The sequence below is a fragment of the Mytilus trossulus genome, chromosome 5, assembly GCF_036588685.1.
Source record: "Mytilus trossulus isolate FHL-02 chromosome 5, PNRI_Mtr1.1.1.hap1, whole genome shotgun sequence".
Lineage (NCBI taxonomy): Eukaryota > Metazoa > Mollusca > Bivalvia > Mytilida > Mytilidae > Mytilus > Mytilus trossulus.
In genome coordinates, this window is record NC_086377.1 from 71,377,043 (window position 1) to 71,395,289 (window position 18,247).

Below are 18,247 nucleotides of genomic sequence, written 5' to 3' on the forward strand. Positions count from 1 at the left end.
TCTTGTTTGCCTATTATGTTGAAAACAATATTAGAGAAAAAGAAACATTAAATATCAGGGGGATCGGGACTATTCGACTGCGCACAATTTCACGCATGAATTACCATGCACACGAAAATTTACAAGTCTGTGTCGTGAATTCACTTCTTCTTATTTTACTCTTTGTATTGATTGAAAATGTTAGATTATCGTATGTATGTGACATTAAAAAATTATAATCGTTATTTTTATTCTTTCGTTTTTTACATAGTTATCAGTCTTGAACGTGAGTGGCAAAGCTTCCGGTTGCGAAAACGGAGGTAATGGTGAAAATTTTCTCTAAAGAAAGCTGCTTTTTACAAAAACCCGCTATGGAATTTACCAATCTAATTAAAATATTGATCTCTGATTACGTTATACTGCATATGAGATCTAACAACTATCAATAGAGGTTTCGCTTTTGTGACCTTTTTTTGACCCTAGAAAGTATTTATATTGACCAATCAAAATCGTCCTAATGAAAAGTGCTTCAAAAGAATTTGAAGATGGCGACGAAGGATGAAAGACGATTAGGAAAACGAATAAATAACAGATATTTTGCCTCAGGACAAAGTTCAAGGGCTAAATTGTGAGCAAAGTTAAAGTTTGCAGGTATTTTGAGGCACAGAGATTGTATTATCATGCTACCTACGGGCAACGGAAAGAGTTATTTAAGAACTAAAGAAACAAAATTATCTCACCAATTCTTAAAACTAAAAGACACTTGAAACTGGAGAAACACCTATTACAGGAGTGGAAACATGCTTATGTAGCCCCAGATTTTAAAAAGGAGTAAACATATAAACCCGTAAACTACAGGCCAATATCTTCAACCTGCATATGTGAGGCAAAATTATATCCGGGTGAAATTTGATCCGGAGGAAAAAATGTCACAGCAGTTGTTGTTATTTTTTTATCAGGAGGAAACTATTTCCCTTGGATATTTTTTCCTTTGCCGTGAAATTCTTATCTGGGTAGTTAACTTATTGTAGCAACAACCAGCCATTTTAAAACGATGATAGATCAGTCCAAAAAACATATCCAATAACAAATTGATGATTTCAGAAACCCAAAACACTTTTCCTTTTTAAATTATCTCTTTAATTAAAAAAGATACATATATTTGAAATAATCGTTTTTGGAACGTTGAAAACATGTTGTTTTTTTTAGTACTTAAAAACAGGTTCCACTTATTCCACTTTGATTTCTAAAATCATGAATATAACATGTACACACCAGTGACCAGTAACAGTCCCCAGATCTGATTTCCAACAATCTTGTAGTCTGAAAAATAAGAGGAAATAATTATTTTTATCCTTTTAAAGTTTCAGATTAAAGCAAAAATGAATTATCTCCCCTTACGAAAACATGAAAAAATAGTAAATTTGATAAAATAGTTGTTGCATGAAAAAAATATTATAAAAATAGTGAAGATATAAACTTTGTGTCATAAAATAATACTTTTGTAGATAAGAAGTGTCCATTAAGTTACTTTCTTTGCACATGATTGCAAATTTTCATATACAAAAGAAAAAAATCTAACCTGATTTTAAATTGGATCAAATGCTGTTGACTGGTTACCCTTTCTATGTTATGAAGACCTGCAACATAAAATAATTTGATTAAAACATTGCTTAAGGTGTGAAGGAAAACATAAGTATTCTACAAAAATAAACTAGAGGCTCCCATGTGCCTAAATCATATGTGCATATTAATAAAATAAACAAATTACAAAAATGATTTTGTAGTTTGTGCTTCTTTTTTAATCCATTGTTTGATTAATTTCAATAAATACAATCTACTTTCATTAAAATAAAACAAAAAGGATCATTCAGTACAATTATTTATAATGTCAATTACAGATAATGTTTCCGGAAAATTGAAGTATCCCCACACACCCATATTGGAATGAAATTAAAAAGATATTTGACACTATTTTTTTACCTTTTGATAGAGTCCGGTACATCATTAATCTACTTGGAAACAAAATTTCTTATAAATCAGAGTATGTTTGTATTTTGGTGGCCATCTTGAAATCAAAATTGCAACATACTAAATTTTTATCAAATTATAAGCAATAAAAACAGGTGAAATATGCCTTGAAACGAAGCTGATTAAAATGACTCATTTGTACATTGCATACATGGAATTTTTAATTAGAAATATAAATTGGTCAGTTCATGTTGAAATATTTGAACCCCATCTTCCAAAAAGACATTTGAACCAACTCAATCTTTAATACGGATCACCGTAATTAACGATCTGGCATTTTCAACCTGTCAGTTTTAACAATTAATTATAGTGTTTTCCCCAGCTTCTAAAAAGCCATTATGCTTTTAAAATCAAAAGCATCTTGGAGTTCATTGAAATTCCTACTTTAAAATTATATAAAGTTTGCGTTCATTAAAGGCATATTGAATATTCTCTTAAAATTGTCACTTCTAAACATAAAAGTATGCCAAGCAGGCTTGAGGGAAACACCATTTATGAAAAGAAATAAGGGCTATTCCAGAAAAAAATGTAAAGGGTATGTTGAAAGGCACTTAATTTTTAAGACCCAAAGCCCGTATAATTTGAACATGAAATCTACATGTATTATTGCTAGAAAAATTGAATCTCCCCATCACACATGCATAAATCTAAAAAGTGCCTTCCAACACTCCATTAAACTTATTCTGAATAGCCCTGAGCTAAACGAAAATTATTATTAATGTCAACAAAACAAGTTAGTACAAAGTAAAACATATCAAAGTATCAGTTTCATCAGACTTCAACAGATGTCGCAAAACAATGTCCTCGTTGTCTATTTTATCTGGAAATGGTGACAAGTTACCTTCCAATACCTCTGTAGCATCATCCTGTGCTTCCTTAAGAAAATCTCTTAATGATGTTAGTTGATCATTCATATCAAGTATGTGAGTTTTTTCTTCTATATCCCTCCAAAGTGGAGCTGTCACCAATTTTGATATTATACCAAGAGATCTGCTCCCAGCCACAAGTACTGGATTTGAAATGTCAGTAAAAACTGATTGTAAAAGTCTATTTGTACATCCTTGTACAGACTCTAAAAAATGGCTGATGTTCTGTCGATGATAATAAGTAATTTGACCTATCAAGAAAAATATGTTGAAGCGACTGTGACTGTATCGTACAAACTTCACTGTTGTGTCTTTTTTGTTCTTCAAATAAGTGTCAAATAACCTATACACACCACTTTTTTCATCTACACCTCGACCAAAGGCTTTGCTTGAAGTTCGAAGTAGACGAACAGTTCCACTTTCACTTCGGTTTGAGAAAGAATCAAGGTCATCTGTTACATTTTCAGAGGTATTTTTCAAATGCAAATTTTCAAACTTCAGTAAGGCTGCTGCACATACATCTGCAAAATTGACAAGTAAGTGAAGAGAACAAAAAAAATTGTTCATACGTGACATTACAGTTTTCTCCTCATCTGAAAGAATATACCAATCTTCTTTTAACTCTCCTAATATTTCAGTTCTGTATTGTTCCAGGAGAGACTGAATTTTTTTTCTCCGTGGCCGCTCTATCAGACATAGTGTTTTTAATATAAGTTAGCAGTTTGTATCCAACACTTTGGTCATTTCCATGTTTGTCACACATTTCATTTATATCATGAAGTATTTCTTTCAAAGTGTCTAAGACTGTTTCAGAGCTCTTACATTGCATCTCACGCAATCCCAATAGGTAACTGTTTTTCTGGTCATCAGAAACTGCGAACACTTCGAAAGATTTTCCATATTTAGAAGTCTCATCCGAATATAATGTCAAATTAGTCTTTTTCGAAATATCTTGCATTTGTTTTGAAGCAACAGATATTCTCATATCATTGATTCTGTTAACTGTTGAACAAGATGGTACCTGATTTGGTATTCGTTTGCATAGAGAACACACTGTTTCTATAACACGACCTATCTTAGAAGCAGCAATATTAAAATTTAATAAACTCATAACACATTCAACAGCGCTAGTTGTGTAACGATTTTCTAAATTATCATAGAGTTCTAATTGTTCATTATCCTCAAGAATATTACGTAAATAGTTGTTTTCCTCAACTAAATTCTTCTGTTCAGATTTCAATTTCTCGTAATTTTGCAATTTAGTTTCATACTCATCTTTTTTGGACATCATTTCTCTATCTTTTTTGTCTAATTCAAACTGCAGATATTCAATTATCTTTTCTTTCTCATTTTTTCATTTGCAAGCCGTTTATTATCCAATTTCAAATTACGATTCAACACACGCAATTGTCGCTTCTGCTCCAGTAAATTAAACGTTTTATTTGAAGTTTTAATAGGGGTCTTTTTAACCATCACTAAAGTTTTTGTTTTTTTCATTTTAGATGATCGTACTTTTCTTTGAAGTCCTTTTTTTTCTTTTCTCAAGTTTGCTATGGTACACTGCTGCTTCTCTACGGTACTTTCCGCACACTGCAGTTGGGCAGAAAATTCAGATAGAACACTTGCTTCTACAGCAGACATTTTTAGATTCAGCATATCAAAGAACCCAACCGATTAATTTTTTGTCAAAATCAAACTAAGTTTAATTTTGGACCCTTTGGACCTTAATGTAGACCAATTTGAAAATGGGACTAAAAATTAAGAATCTACATACACAGTTAGATTCCGCATATCAAAGAACCCCAATTATTCAATTCTTGATGAAATCAAACAAAGTTTAATTTTGGACCCTTTGGGCCCCTTTTTCCTTAACTGTTAGGACCAAAACTCCCAAAATCAATACCAACCTTCCTTTTATGGTCATAAACCTTTTGTTTAAATTTCATAGATTTCTATTTACTTATACTAAAGTTATGGTGCGAAAACCAAGAAAAATGCTTATTTGGGTCCCTTTTTGGCCCCTAATTCCTAAACTGTTGGGACCTAAACTCCCAAAATCAATCCCAACCTTTCTTTTGTGGTCATAAACCTTGTGTCAAAATTTCATAGATTTCTATTAACTTAAACTTAAGTTATAGCGCGAAAACCAAGAAAATGCTTATTTGGGCCCTTTTTGGCCCCTAATTCCTAAAATGTTGGGACCAAAACCCCCAAAATCAATACCAACCTTCCTTTTGTGGTCATAAACCTTGTGTTAAAATTTCATAGATTTCTATTCACTTTTACTAAAGTTAGAGTGCGAAAAAGTATTCGGACGACGACGACGACGACGACGACGACGCCAACGTGATAGCAATATACGACGAAAATTTTTTCAAAATTTGCGGTCGCATAAAAACTATACAATCAGTTTCAAACAAAAAAAAAACATCAGACACCCACTGAATCAACACATCCACAACTAAAAAATCTATGCACACACCTGTAATTACTGCACCAACTTTAGAAACACACTAAACTACTAATCCTACATCGACATCTACAAAATTTACACTTGCACCATCAACATCTAAAATAATGTCAGACACCCTCTCAACAAAAATGCATACACCTAATCTTATAACTACAGACACACCCTCAAAATCACAACTTGGACAAACACAAAAAACTATACAATCAGTTACAAACAAAAAACTTACACTTGCACCATCATTTTCATTTGGCCTTACATTCCCATGTGATACACTGACACATTTAGATCCAATAAATTTGTTACACTAAAATCATAAGTTGCAATGAATTTACATCAAGTCAGATCAACCTGACATTAGAAAAGGGTTTGCTTATTTCTTAGTATAAAGTATCCTGTAGAAGATGTATAAGCAGTGCATATTTGTATTCAAAGTCATCATTCAATAGCACTTATCAGTAATGTATATTATGTAACCCATAATAATACAGTTGGTAAGTTCAATTGATCTCCTGTTGCAATGTACCTTCACAGGTAAAGAAATTGTATACATGTACTGTCAATGTCTGAATAATTGAGGTTTCCAAATTAACAGAGGCGGATTTATGGGCCCCCCCCCTTTTTGGGAAAAAAATTGGTTGCTTATATAGGGAATCACTGAAGCATGACTGGAGCGGGCCCCCTCTTAGGTCAGTCAGTGGGCCCCCACTTATGAAAATTCCTGGATCCGCCACTGATTAAGATAGTTATGAAAAATGAGAGGATAAAAAGTTTTATGTACTAAAATGTTCTAATGGTTTCACTCTGTAATTTTCTAAAAATCATGGTCTATTTACTCTTAATAAATGCAAAAAAGGACACACTTACCTAAACCATATATAGTTTTTTTCACTATGGTGCAGCATTGCCTCTGTTAAAAGATCTTGTCTGTTATTGAGTGACATTTCTTTTGTGATTTTTCTAAATCCCCTTAGATAAGACCACAGCCTCTCTATGCCTTCACCATCTGTCAACCCTGTACCTGTAACAAACCGTTGACCATAGGACAACTAAAAAAAACAAGAAGGTAAATAAAGCTTGAGATTCTGCACCAAATTCATATGTCTGCTTATTCAGCACAGATGACAAATAAAATTTATATACATTTCTATGCATACTGGGGACTATTTGTTTTCAATACTGTAAATTCAGAAATGTTTGCATGCATTTATTATTGCAATTTTGTCATTTTAGACTTAAATGTGATTTTAATTTGTATGATTTTGAGAAAATTCCTGTTTAATTCATATGAAATATTTCAAAGTGCTAGTTTAAATTATTGCGTTTAGAACTCAATTATAAAAACCTCGCATCAACTTCTAAATTAACAGTATCTAATGGGTATCTATAGTCACAGCCCCTCATCACAACTTTAAATTTAAAATATCAATCATAAAAATATTCATTAGACTTCTATAATACATAATGAATAATCAATAATTTTGGTATAGTTCACTGAATATTCAAATTTATATCTGTTATAAATGCAATCATGAAAGTTCATCAATTTCAAATCTTACTGTACCTGTCAAAATCAACCTATTTATAATCAGTTTTCAAAATTGAAAAAAATGGTATTCTAATGTTAAATTCACAAATTTTGTCTTTTCAGTCAACTGCTTTGTTCTCGTCCTGAATATTCATGAAATATTTGCAACTGGACGATAAGCAAACAACAATCAATCAGTCTATCTACAAACACAATCCGTTATAGGTCAAGTTACGGCCTTCACAGAGCCTTGGCTCAAACTGAGGAGCAAGCTATGAAGGGTCCCAAAAATTACAAGTGAAAAAACATTCAAATGAGAAACCGACGATCTAATGTATATAAAAACCAGAAACACTGATGAAATATGACTACAAGCACTGTACATTAAATTTTGTATAGACAAAACATGCTAATGGATTAAAGTCATGCATGATCCTTTTTCAAAATTCACAACCTCCAAATAATATTATTCATTGAAAAATAGTTTTTACTTAGAGAACATATATATATATAATTACTAGCTTCCCCCAGTCAATCAAAGATAATAGTTTATAGGTTAGAGCTTGTGTGAGCCTTTTGTACGCCTGTAATAATGATGTTTTACTATGGTTATAGTAAAATAAGCTATATATCTTTAATAGATAATATAAACATGCCTGAAATTGCAAATACTCATTTCGAAATTTTTGATGTTTATTTTGTTTAGGACTAATGTAAAACACAGCCACGAAGTTCATAAACGCCTGACAGGTAAAATATTGACAACATTGTGCTACTATGTACACAATTATTTTTGTTTCACATAACTTCTTCTTGTATTTAAAGTTCTCTGATTTTGGGTTGACCTTTATAACAGATATTTGTTGATGTAGTAATTTATTTGTTTTCTGTTAGTGTTGCATGTAGATTGCTTTTATTTTCCATTTCATCTTGTTTCCAGTGTCCTTTGATGATTTGTTTATTTATAATTTTAAGACAAGGGTTAAAACTACCAAATCAAGTGTGGACACAGACCCGTGTGGAATGTATTGCACTGCTTGAATACATAGTCCCATACCGGGTAGACACTGACTGTACCGGAACAGCATTAGAAAATTATATACCAAACATCAAATAAATATATTTGAGCACCGTAGAAAAGTGTGGAAAATTGATTATTTGCATACGTTTTCTGTCCCCTGACCATAACTCGGCAAATAATCAACAGACCTGTACAAAATTCGAACTTGACCTGCTACTTGTCGTTGTAAACACTATATACCAAATATCAAATCAATATCTTTAAGCATGACAAATCAAGTGCGGAAAAACTGATTACTTGAGTAATTTTCCAAGAACAACAACTCTGCCCAAAATTATAAGACGGTACACAATTTGAACTTGACTTTTTTATACTTATCGGTTACAAGAGGGCAATTATTCGTTTTGCATTTCCCATAGAGTACCAGTGGTGTTCCACAATTTATTTCGCGAAGAATACACAAACTAGGTAAAATAAAACATCCTCTTAATATTGGTATCTAATTTTAAAACGACAAAGGCAAACAAAGGCATTTTATCTATTTACATCATATTCTGTTTGTAACTACTGTCAGTATGACCAAATAACAAAAGCAAAACACTTACCTTTGCTTTGCCAGGAGAAAATAAGCTGACACTGACTCTCTTTCTTGTTTTTCCTTCCCCTCTTCCATTTCTCCTGCAGCTGATAAGTCCAGTTTCAGTAAAAGGGTTCGAGATTTAGTTGGAGTGAATAGGAAAGGTTTTTTTTAACTTTTCTTGGTGTTGGGGAATTAATCCACAGACGTTTAACCTGCTGACTTGTCGATGGCTTATCAGGTGACAAACATGATGGCAGAAATGATACATTTTTTGTACGTTAAACACGAATTGAAATTGACAATTAACGTAAAACTTAAAATATATATATATATTGATATATTGTGTTAGATGTACACAAAGAACAAAACAAGTAATGATCTTACCGATTCGTATTCTCTCTACCACAAGTATCCATTTGCATATAAAGTGTGTCTGGTTACTTTTCTTTCAACATCCATAATATGTTTATCAGAATATGAATAGTTAGGGCACTTCCTTGTTGGTACTGCATATAATAAAAAAAAAAACATATCCCAACAACATGCACAATTGCTCCTAAAATGTACATACATAACTATTTTAAACAACATAATGCAAGAATAGAAAATATTTAATACATTCCATCAACCAACATAACACATTTTTCCATACAAGAGCCAGGGGGTTTCAAATCAAGGATAAATAAGTTAAAATTCTGTTTTAAATTTTTATTGGCTATATATAAAAGTGATTTCAAACATTATAAAAAAACAACAATATTAAGTCTTTCAATGATATTTTTTTGGACATTGACCAACTGTCTTACGTTCATGATTTTTTTTACATGCTTTAAAAACATTTATTTCCGTCTTACTTTGGTCCTTTCAATCAATGATGATACTCATGTGAACTAACATATATATATATATAGTGTTGTATTTCCGTCTTACTTTGGTCCTTTAAATCAATGATGGTACTCATGTATTTGTCTCGATGTCTCTTTACCTTTAAGGGAGAACTAACATATATATAGTGTGGTATTTCCGTTTTACTTTGGTCCATTCCATCAATGATGATACTCATGTATTTGTCTCGATGTTTCTTTACCTTTAAGGGAGAACTAACATATATAATTATAGTGTTGCATTTCCGTCTTACTTTGGTCCAATCCATCAATGATGATACTCATGTATTTGTTCACACTTAATACAATAGGTCGGTTATTAATAATAGATCCCATTTGGGATGATGGTCGGGGAAATTTGGATTGCAACTGGAAAAAATTGTAAAGATCGTTATTTTAATGTTTTTCACAGAAAGTAACAACTGCCGTACGGTACGGCCTTCAACAATGAGCAACGCCCTTACGGAATAGTAAGTTATATAGACCCCGAAATGACAAAGCAGAACAATTCAAACAAGAGGCCTAATTAATGTATAAATAAATGAATGAAAAAAAATATGTAACACAGCAACAAACGCCAACCAAATTGCAGGCTCCTGACTTGGGATAGGGTTAAACATATTACGACAACTTTGTGACACACAGTCAAAGAACAATCTTGAGCAAATTAGAACAAATTCAATGATACATGTATATGGTATTTTGTAGAAATGCGGATAAAAGTGAAATTATTAGGCATCCTGCCAATGGAAAAAAATGGATTTAAGATGTCAATTTCAACTGCAAAACCCAAGTTGAACAATCTCGTATCACTATCCCGTTCAATATGTTTCTTGGAGATCATAAATGTAGACGCTGGATGCCACTACATTGCATTCGGACGCAACTATCAGGTATTTTTTAAGGTTTGGTAATTTATTAACATATATTTATGGAATGACTGTAATATTTTTTTCTGTCTATGAAATATAACACAAAAAAATATGGTGCACACTGAACAACCCGTGTATGTTATTTCGAAAAAAAAACAGAAAAAAATATTGTCATTTCTTATAATTTAATTCTAAATTCCATTTAAAACCAGAGTAAACAATGAGAAAACTTTGATGACGTCACGGTCACATGAACAAATTATGTCTATGAGCTGATAAACAAAACAACATCAGCTAATCAGGAGACGCAATTTTATCCATTAGTACACGAGCTGAAAATCAAATTTTAAATGAAAAGAACAGTTGCAAATATGTATAGAAATGTTTTAACATATGCAAGATATATATGATTTTGTTAATAAATCTGGCAAAGTATAATTTACACACATTTCTAAACCAAATTTTTTGTGACAACTATAATGTATACACCCAATCTAATAACTACAGACACACTCAACATCACAACTGTTCAAAAAACGAGGCACTAGGACCCAACAAAATCGGGTCCAATATGCAGAAAAGAATGTAGCTATGGCCGCCATCTTAAAGCATGAAGATTTTAACAATAACGTCAGTTTTAATCTAGCGGCGTACTACAGTACATGATATATAAGGCATGAAGATTTTAACAATAACATCTTCATGCCTTATATATCATGTACTGTAGTACGCCGCTAAATTAAAACTGACGTGGAAAGGTAACACATGCCCACCGAGAGCTCTTTTTAGAGAGCCCAGGTGGTCTAGTGGGACGGCTGCAGTGCAGGCGATTTGGGGTCACGATATCACAGTAGCATGGGTTCGAAAGCAAATTTACTGATCTAACATTGTTGGGTTGATGTTTAGACGAGTTGTATATACATTATGTTCACTATGTACACAGCCATGTATCACCATCATTGATGGCGATCCGATGGATACATCTGTTGTAGAGTTGTCACTGACTCAGACGTACTTATATATACAAATACAATTAAAATAGTGGAATACTGTGCATAGTATATGCAGAATTTAACAAATATGGTCACTTAGAAAAAGTATTGTCTACGTAAAAATGGAGGAAAACTGCTTAAATTGTGGCAAAAATTTTGAGAAAAAAAAGGATATAAAAGAAAACCTGTGGACAGTAATACAAAGTTCCCAGCAGTTTCTGTTCGCAAAATTCTTGAAATAAGCTTAGGTTCACCAGTTACACCTACAAACATCTATATATATATTTGACTAATGTGCTTCTCTATGTGTCAAGATTTATGGCCTCAAAGATAGCACAAAAAAAACATTTGATGAGTTTGAAAGGTCAAAGTGTGATCGATCCTACTTGGGCAAGAGAAAAGTCTTTTTCTACAACTTCTAAAACAGTTGAAAGCATTTCACCGTATTCTCCGCCTCTATTTGATTCTGCTGTAAGAAAGAGAGTCAGTATATTGCAATCAACTGTAAAAAAGGGTTCATCGACAGAGCAGTAGCAAATCTTAAAGACTCTAAATATTTGACTTGTTTCAATATTTTGCTAAAGAAAAGCAAGGCAGCTAGAGGAGCTCTCGCTAAAGTTATAAGACAAACAATTTCAAATGAATTAAAGCATGCCAAGAAGAAAGACAGTTTTCTCTCAATAAAACTGTCATTAAATTCTTTAGAGGAGTTTAGTTGGATGCCTGCAATAAAAGAAATTGAAGCTAGACTGCCAATTTGTACATCTGCTGTCAAGGGAGCATTCACATCTCCAAGAAATAATAATAAAATATCATTGTAAGCTTATATCTTAGTTTCATTAGAATGACTCAAGTATTAGTATGTACAAAATGATCTGGAAGGGGGTTTACAGAAAAGGGAATAATATATTGGGCAATACATGAAGGTCATGATATGAAAAAAAATAAATAATCTAGAAAATTAAATAGATTTTACAGATACAGTTTAAAGAACTGCCATCTAGACTCACATATTTGTACAAATCCTTGATAAACTATAATGTGTTAATAATACATAAGCTTTATTTCGAGTCTGCAAGATATAGAGACAACATAAGCTCTAATGAGCTTTTAATCATACAAGACATTTATAGCAATACAACACACAATAGACATGCAATAAATTACAATTATAATTGGTTATTATCTTGAATATTATTATATGTAGAGATAAACTGTAAACAGCAGTAATGTACAGCAAAGTAAGACCTGAAAATATTTCAACATGACTAAAATGGTCAATTGAACCCTTAAGCAGTTATTGCCCTTTATAGTCAATTTTTAACAATTTCAATTTTTATTACCAATTTGTTGCCACTGTAACTACTGGACCACAGCTTCTAGTTTTTAGAATATAATTTAATATTGCTTTATATTGATTGCAATGGGATTTTCCCAACAGTTATGTTTCTAGCCCAAAAATACAGGTCAAAGCTTTCACGATTCAAGATTCTAATTACCAAGCTACCATGTTAATTTAACTAAAAGTTATTGTATTTAACATTTTTTTTCCACAGCTATTTCGATTACTGCAGGCAGAAACCAATGTAACAAGGGCCCATTTTCTGCAGATGGCAGCTGACATCAAAAGCCTACAAAAACTGTTGACAGTTTTACTCAACAATAAGAAAGAACAAGCATTAGAGAGAATTTTCACAGAACAAACTGGGGAAGAATCATGGAATGCAGCTGTGGAAAAATACCCCAATTATACCAAAAAAAAAAAGAATGAGTTGAAAGGTAATCTAATTATATAAGCTGATAGAAAAAGTATAGTAAAAAATATAATAATAAAAAATAGTTGAACAAACAATCAGAGAGAAAAAAGTTTTAGCATAAACAACTTAAGTTAACTTTGCTAATAACTTTCCTAAACCGTACTGGATTTTTACCAAATTCAGAAAGAAGCTTGTTTTTTTTCATCATGCTTGAAGAACTTGACGACAATAAATTTGCAAACAAATTATTAGACTGGAACAAAATCAAATGTTATCTATAACTTCTCATGTTTTAACAAAATATGAAGTCTATACCTTCCAGCATAACAAAATAAAAGTTGAAAAACAGATTACTTATGAATTTTCTAAGTCCTTGCAAGGTGTAGAAGTCTGCCAAATATAAACGTCAGACCGGAACAAATTAGAACTTAAATATTTGAAATTAATTTGGTTGTACTACATAACACATTTCTTAAAGCATGAAAAAAGAATGTGGAAAGATGATTTGCCAGATGGAGAGATTGTCAGACGGATAGACAGAGTGCAAACCTGAAAATTCCTTCAACTTCCTTGTTGGGGCACTAAATAAGAGGTTTTGCAAGACAATTTGTTCAGGTGTATATTTGGTTGTCCCATGCACTACTGCAATATTAAAGGAAATATCTAATTATTTCATTTTTTTTTCAATGACAATTTTGCAGATAAATTGTGCTTATAAGAACTTGTGCTTAAAAAAAATTGTTTTATATTATATGTTATTAAAATAAATAAAGGCAACGGTAGTATACCGCTGTTCAAAACTCATAAATCCATGGACTGAAAACCATTAAATTTAAAAGGTGAACACCGAAACGATAGACATACAGAAACGGACCAAGCATCAGACACAATCCCACGAGAATAACAAATATATCATCAAGACCAAATACATGAATTTGGGATATACAAGTACCATGCCACGTCTTATCTTTAAATCTAAAAAATAAGAGAAAACAAAAAATAAGAAGCATGATATATAAAATTTATAAAGCAAAAATGCATAAATCAAAACAATAAATAAAATTTTCATGAATAGTTGTAACTGCTAAAATATAGCTATTCCTAAAATAATACAACAGTTTGCGTTAATGTATCTTATATATTCACGCGTTATCATGACTTTTGAACTGTATAACCAAAACTGTCCTCACGACAAATTCATTAATACCGCCTTTAATTTCCAATTAAATACTACTACACAAACTATTTCCCTTTTAAAGACATCAAAACGACAAGGAAAAATAAATTAAACTAGGCAATAACCCCCAAATGGGATAACAACACATGCCCATTAAAAGTTGACCCACGTTCATGGAATGCAGCTGTGGAAAAATACCCCAATTATACCAAAAAAAAAAAGAATGAGTTGAAAGGTAATCTAATTATATAAGCTGATAGAAAAAGTATAGTAAAAAATATAATAATAAAAAATAGTTGAACAAACAATCAGAGAGAAAAAAGTTTTAGCATAAACAACTTAAGTTAACTTTGCTAATAACTTTCCTAAACCGTACTGGATTTTTACCAAATTCAGAAAGAAGCTTGTTTTTTTTCATCATGCTTGAAGAACTTGACGACAATAAATTTGCAAACAAATTATTAGACTGGAACAAAATCAAATGTTATCTATAACTTCTCATGTTTTAACAAAATATGAAGTCTATACCTTCCAGCATAACAAAATAAAAGTTGAAAAACAGATTACTTATGAATTTTCTAAGTCCTTGCAAGGTGTAGAAGTCTGCCAAATATAAACGTCAGACCGGAACAAATTAGAACTTAAATATTTGAAATTAATTTGGTTGTACTACATAACACATTTCTTAAAGCATGAAAAAAGAATGTGGAAAGATGATTTGCCAGATGGAGAGATTGTCAGACGGATAGACAGAGTGCAAACCTGAAAATTCCTTCAACTTCCTTGTTGGGGCACTAAATAAGAGGTTTTGCAAGACAATTTGTTCAGGTGTATATTTGGTTGTCCCATGCACTACTGCAATATTAAAGGAAATATCTAATTATTTCATTTTTTTTTCAATGACAATTTTGCAGATAAATTGTGCTTATAAGAACTTGTGCTTAAAAAAAATTGTTTTATATTATATGTTATTAAAATAAATAAAGGCAACGGTAGTATACCGCTGTTCAAAACTCATAAATCCATGGACTGAAAACCATTAAATTTAAAAGGTGAACACCGAAACGATAGACATACAGAAACGGACCAAGCATCAGACACAATCCCACGAGAATAACAAATATATCATCAAGACCAAATACATGAATTTGGGATATACAAGTACCATGCCACGTCTTATCTTTAAATCTAAAAAATAAGAGAAAACAAAAAATAAGAAGCATGATATATAAAATTTATAAAGCAAAAATGCATAAATCAAAACAATAAATAAAATTTTCATGAATAGTTGTAACTGCTAAAATATAGCTATTCCTAAAATAATACAACAGTTTGCGTTAATGTATCTTATATATTCACGCGTTATCATGACTTTTGAACTGTATAACCAAAACTGTCCTCACGACAAATTCATTAATACCGCCCTTAATTTCCAATTAACTACTACTACACAAATTATTTCCCTTTTAAAGACATCAAAACGACAAGGAAAAATAAATTAAACTAGGCAATAACCCCCAAATGGGATAACAACACATGCCCATTAAAAGTTGACCCACGTTCACCAAATCAACTCCTACACTACATACATCATTCCAACAGTCTTTTAACTGAATATTGTAATTGTTATCAAATAATCCACATTTAACGCTGTTCAATCAAGTTGTTATGAGCCAGTCAAGGTCGTTAAACACTTTTTGTTGTTTGTCAATACCTGATGAAATGAATAATAAATCACTTAACCACTTTCTTTGTATTCAAAACTCTTTAAGGATTTTTTCTATCTTATGTTTTTATCTACACTTTCGATGATGAGAGTATACCTTAGTTACCGTTTACCTTGTGGTACCATTATAAGCTTAGCGCGTATTGGATTCCAGATCCAACATGTACTAAACGCATCAGGCCACGTTCACCGGCAATAAAGGAAACAGAAGAGGAATGTTTGTAGCAGAGGATAATTATACTGAGACAGAAGAAGAGGTAGGTAAATTCAAAGGCCACACAGCGCTTCACTGTGATGTTGCAAGCTTCATAAAATACTGCCATTGAACTTCATACAGCAGGAGAAGCTAAGAGCAAAGCAAGTACACCAGATTGTGTATCAACAATGGAAGATAGCAATCTAAATACTATAGAAGAATTCATTCACATACATTTACAAAATGCCGAGCAATCAATAGAACTCTCGCAATACCTTTTCAAACATTTACAACTGGTTACATGCGGATTTTTAGATCCAATAAATCAATCTCAGCTAGTTAGATAAAATTTGTTTTACCCTGGAGAATTAGTACCATGTAATGTTATTACTAAAAGCACGATGTACAACGCAGACCAAGTTCAGGCTGAAATGAAGATTATTTGTGAATTGGGACTAGTTGAAACCAAATATGAAAAACCACAGGGCTGAGGTCGTTTAGTGTTTTAACAAAATTCCCAAGACATTGGCGTAAATTTTGATTATTATGAAGATGCTATATACAACAATGAAAATATACTACCATTGAAAAAGCTGAAAACAACAAATAACAACGCAAGAATTTTATTTTAGGCTAATTGTTATTTTGAATTATTATAATTTTGTTAAGACACTACAAAGAATTTACTCACTTTTTTTGGTACATTCCTACCCTCGTATACAGGTTTATCAGTACTGTTCGACAAGACATCATACATAAAAGCAACAGTAGTATACCCCTGTTCAAAATTCATAAATCCATGGACAAAAATAAAATCGGGGTAACAAAATAAAACCGAGGGAAACGCATTAAATATAAGAGAACAACGACATAACACTAAAATGTAACACACACAGAAACGAACAATAATATAACAATGGCCATGTTCCTGACTTGATACAGGACATTTTTAAAGGGGAAAAAAATGGTGGGTTGAACCTGGTTTTGAAGCATGCCCAACCTTGCACTTTAATGGCAATGTTAAATATAACATTGAAATGACAACATAATATTACAGGACTACAATACGAATAAATAGGAGAACATATTAGACAAAGAAACACATGATTAATAGATAACAAAAATCATCAGTCTCGTCCACACAACTCACCAGTGACGCTCAGATATAAACGATCGAAAGTGAAAAAAATACAAGGTTGTACAGCACTGAAGATCACAAGTTGAAAAAGGTTGTGCCAAATACGGCGTAGATTTTATGCTTGGGATAAGAACATCCTAATTATTTAGATTGATTGATTGTTGGTTGCTTAACGTCCAGTGGCAAATATTTCATGCATATTCAGGACGAGAACAAGTACACAATAAATACAATAGGTAGGTTGATACAATAGAGGCCATCTGGGATGATGGTCGGAGAAATTTGGACTGCCACCGGAAAAGGAGGGTATATTGGAAAGGGACAGAAATTTTGCCTTGCAACAGGCCACCTACGGACCCCTCAAAGAGCTGTTGCAAAAAGTAAAAACACAAAAATACAAGGGTTCGTAACGTGCAAAGAGCGTGGCACTCTCTTTAAACGAGGCATCGGATTTAACGTCCCCCTTCTGACCGGACGTGACTGCGAACTTGATACATCCCGCACAGCCAAACGGACGCCCCACTTCGGCAAGCGTTTTACTGCCGGTCGGGAGAAGACCAAGTGACCATACCCCAGTCACCCTTGGGGATTTAATTATTTAGAACAATTTATTGTAAACAGTAAATTTTATCAAATGAATTTGAAAGAGATATACATAATGAAACTGAAGTATTAACTAATTACTGAAAACTAAACCCGAATACATAATGCTAAGACCAACACATATTAGACACACCCGAATCAGTTCAGGCCTAAACGCAGTAAATCATAAATTTTAAAATGACGTCACATACCATGGCGAAAAGGCACAAACATTACGCCACATTTGAATTTATGGAATTTAGAAACAGCATGACGTCACATATGAAAAACAATAATTAAAAGTAAGATAGAATTATGATTGATTTAAGATAATATTAGAACTAAATACTGATGATATTACATTTAAACAATGCATATTGCAATACATATTAAAAGCAATCAACTATAATATATATATATATATCCAGTTTGGTATGAATCCACTTCA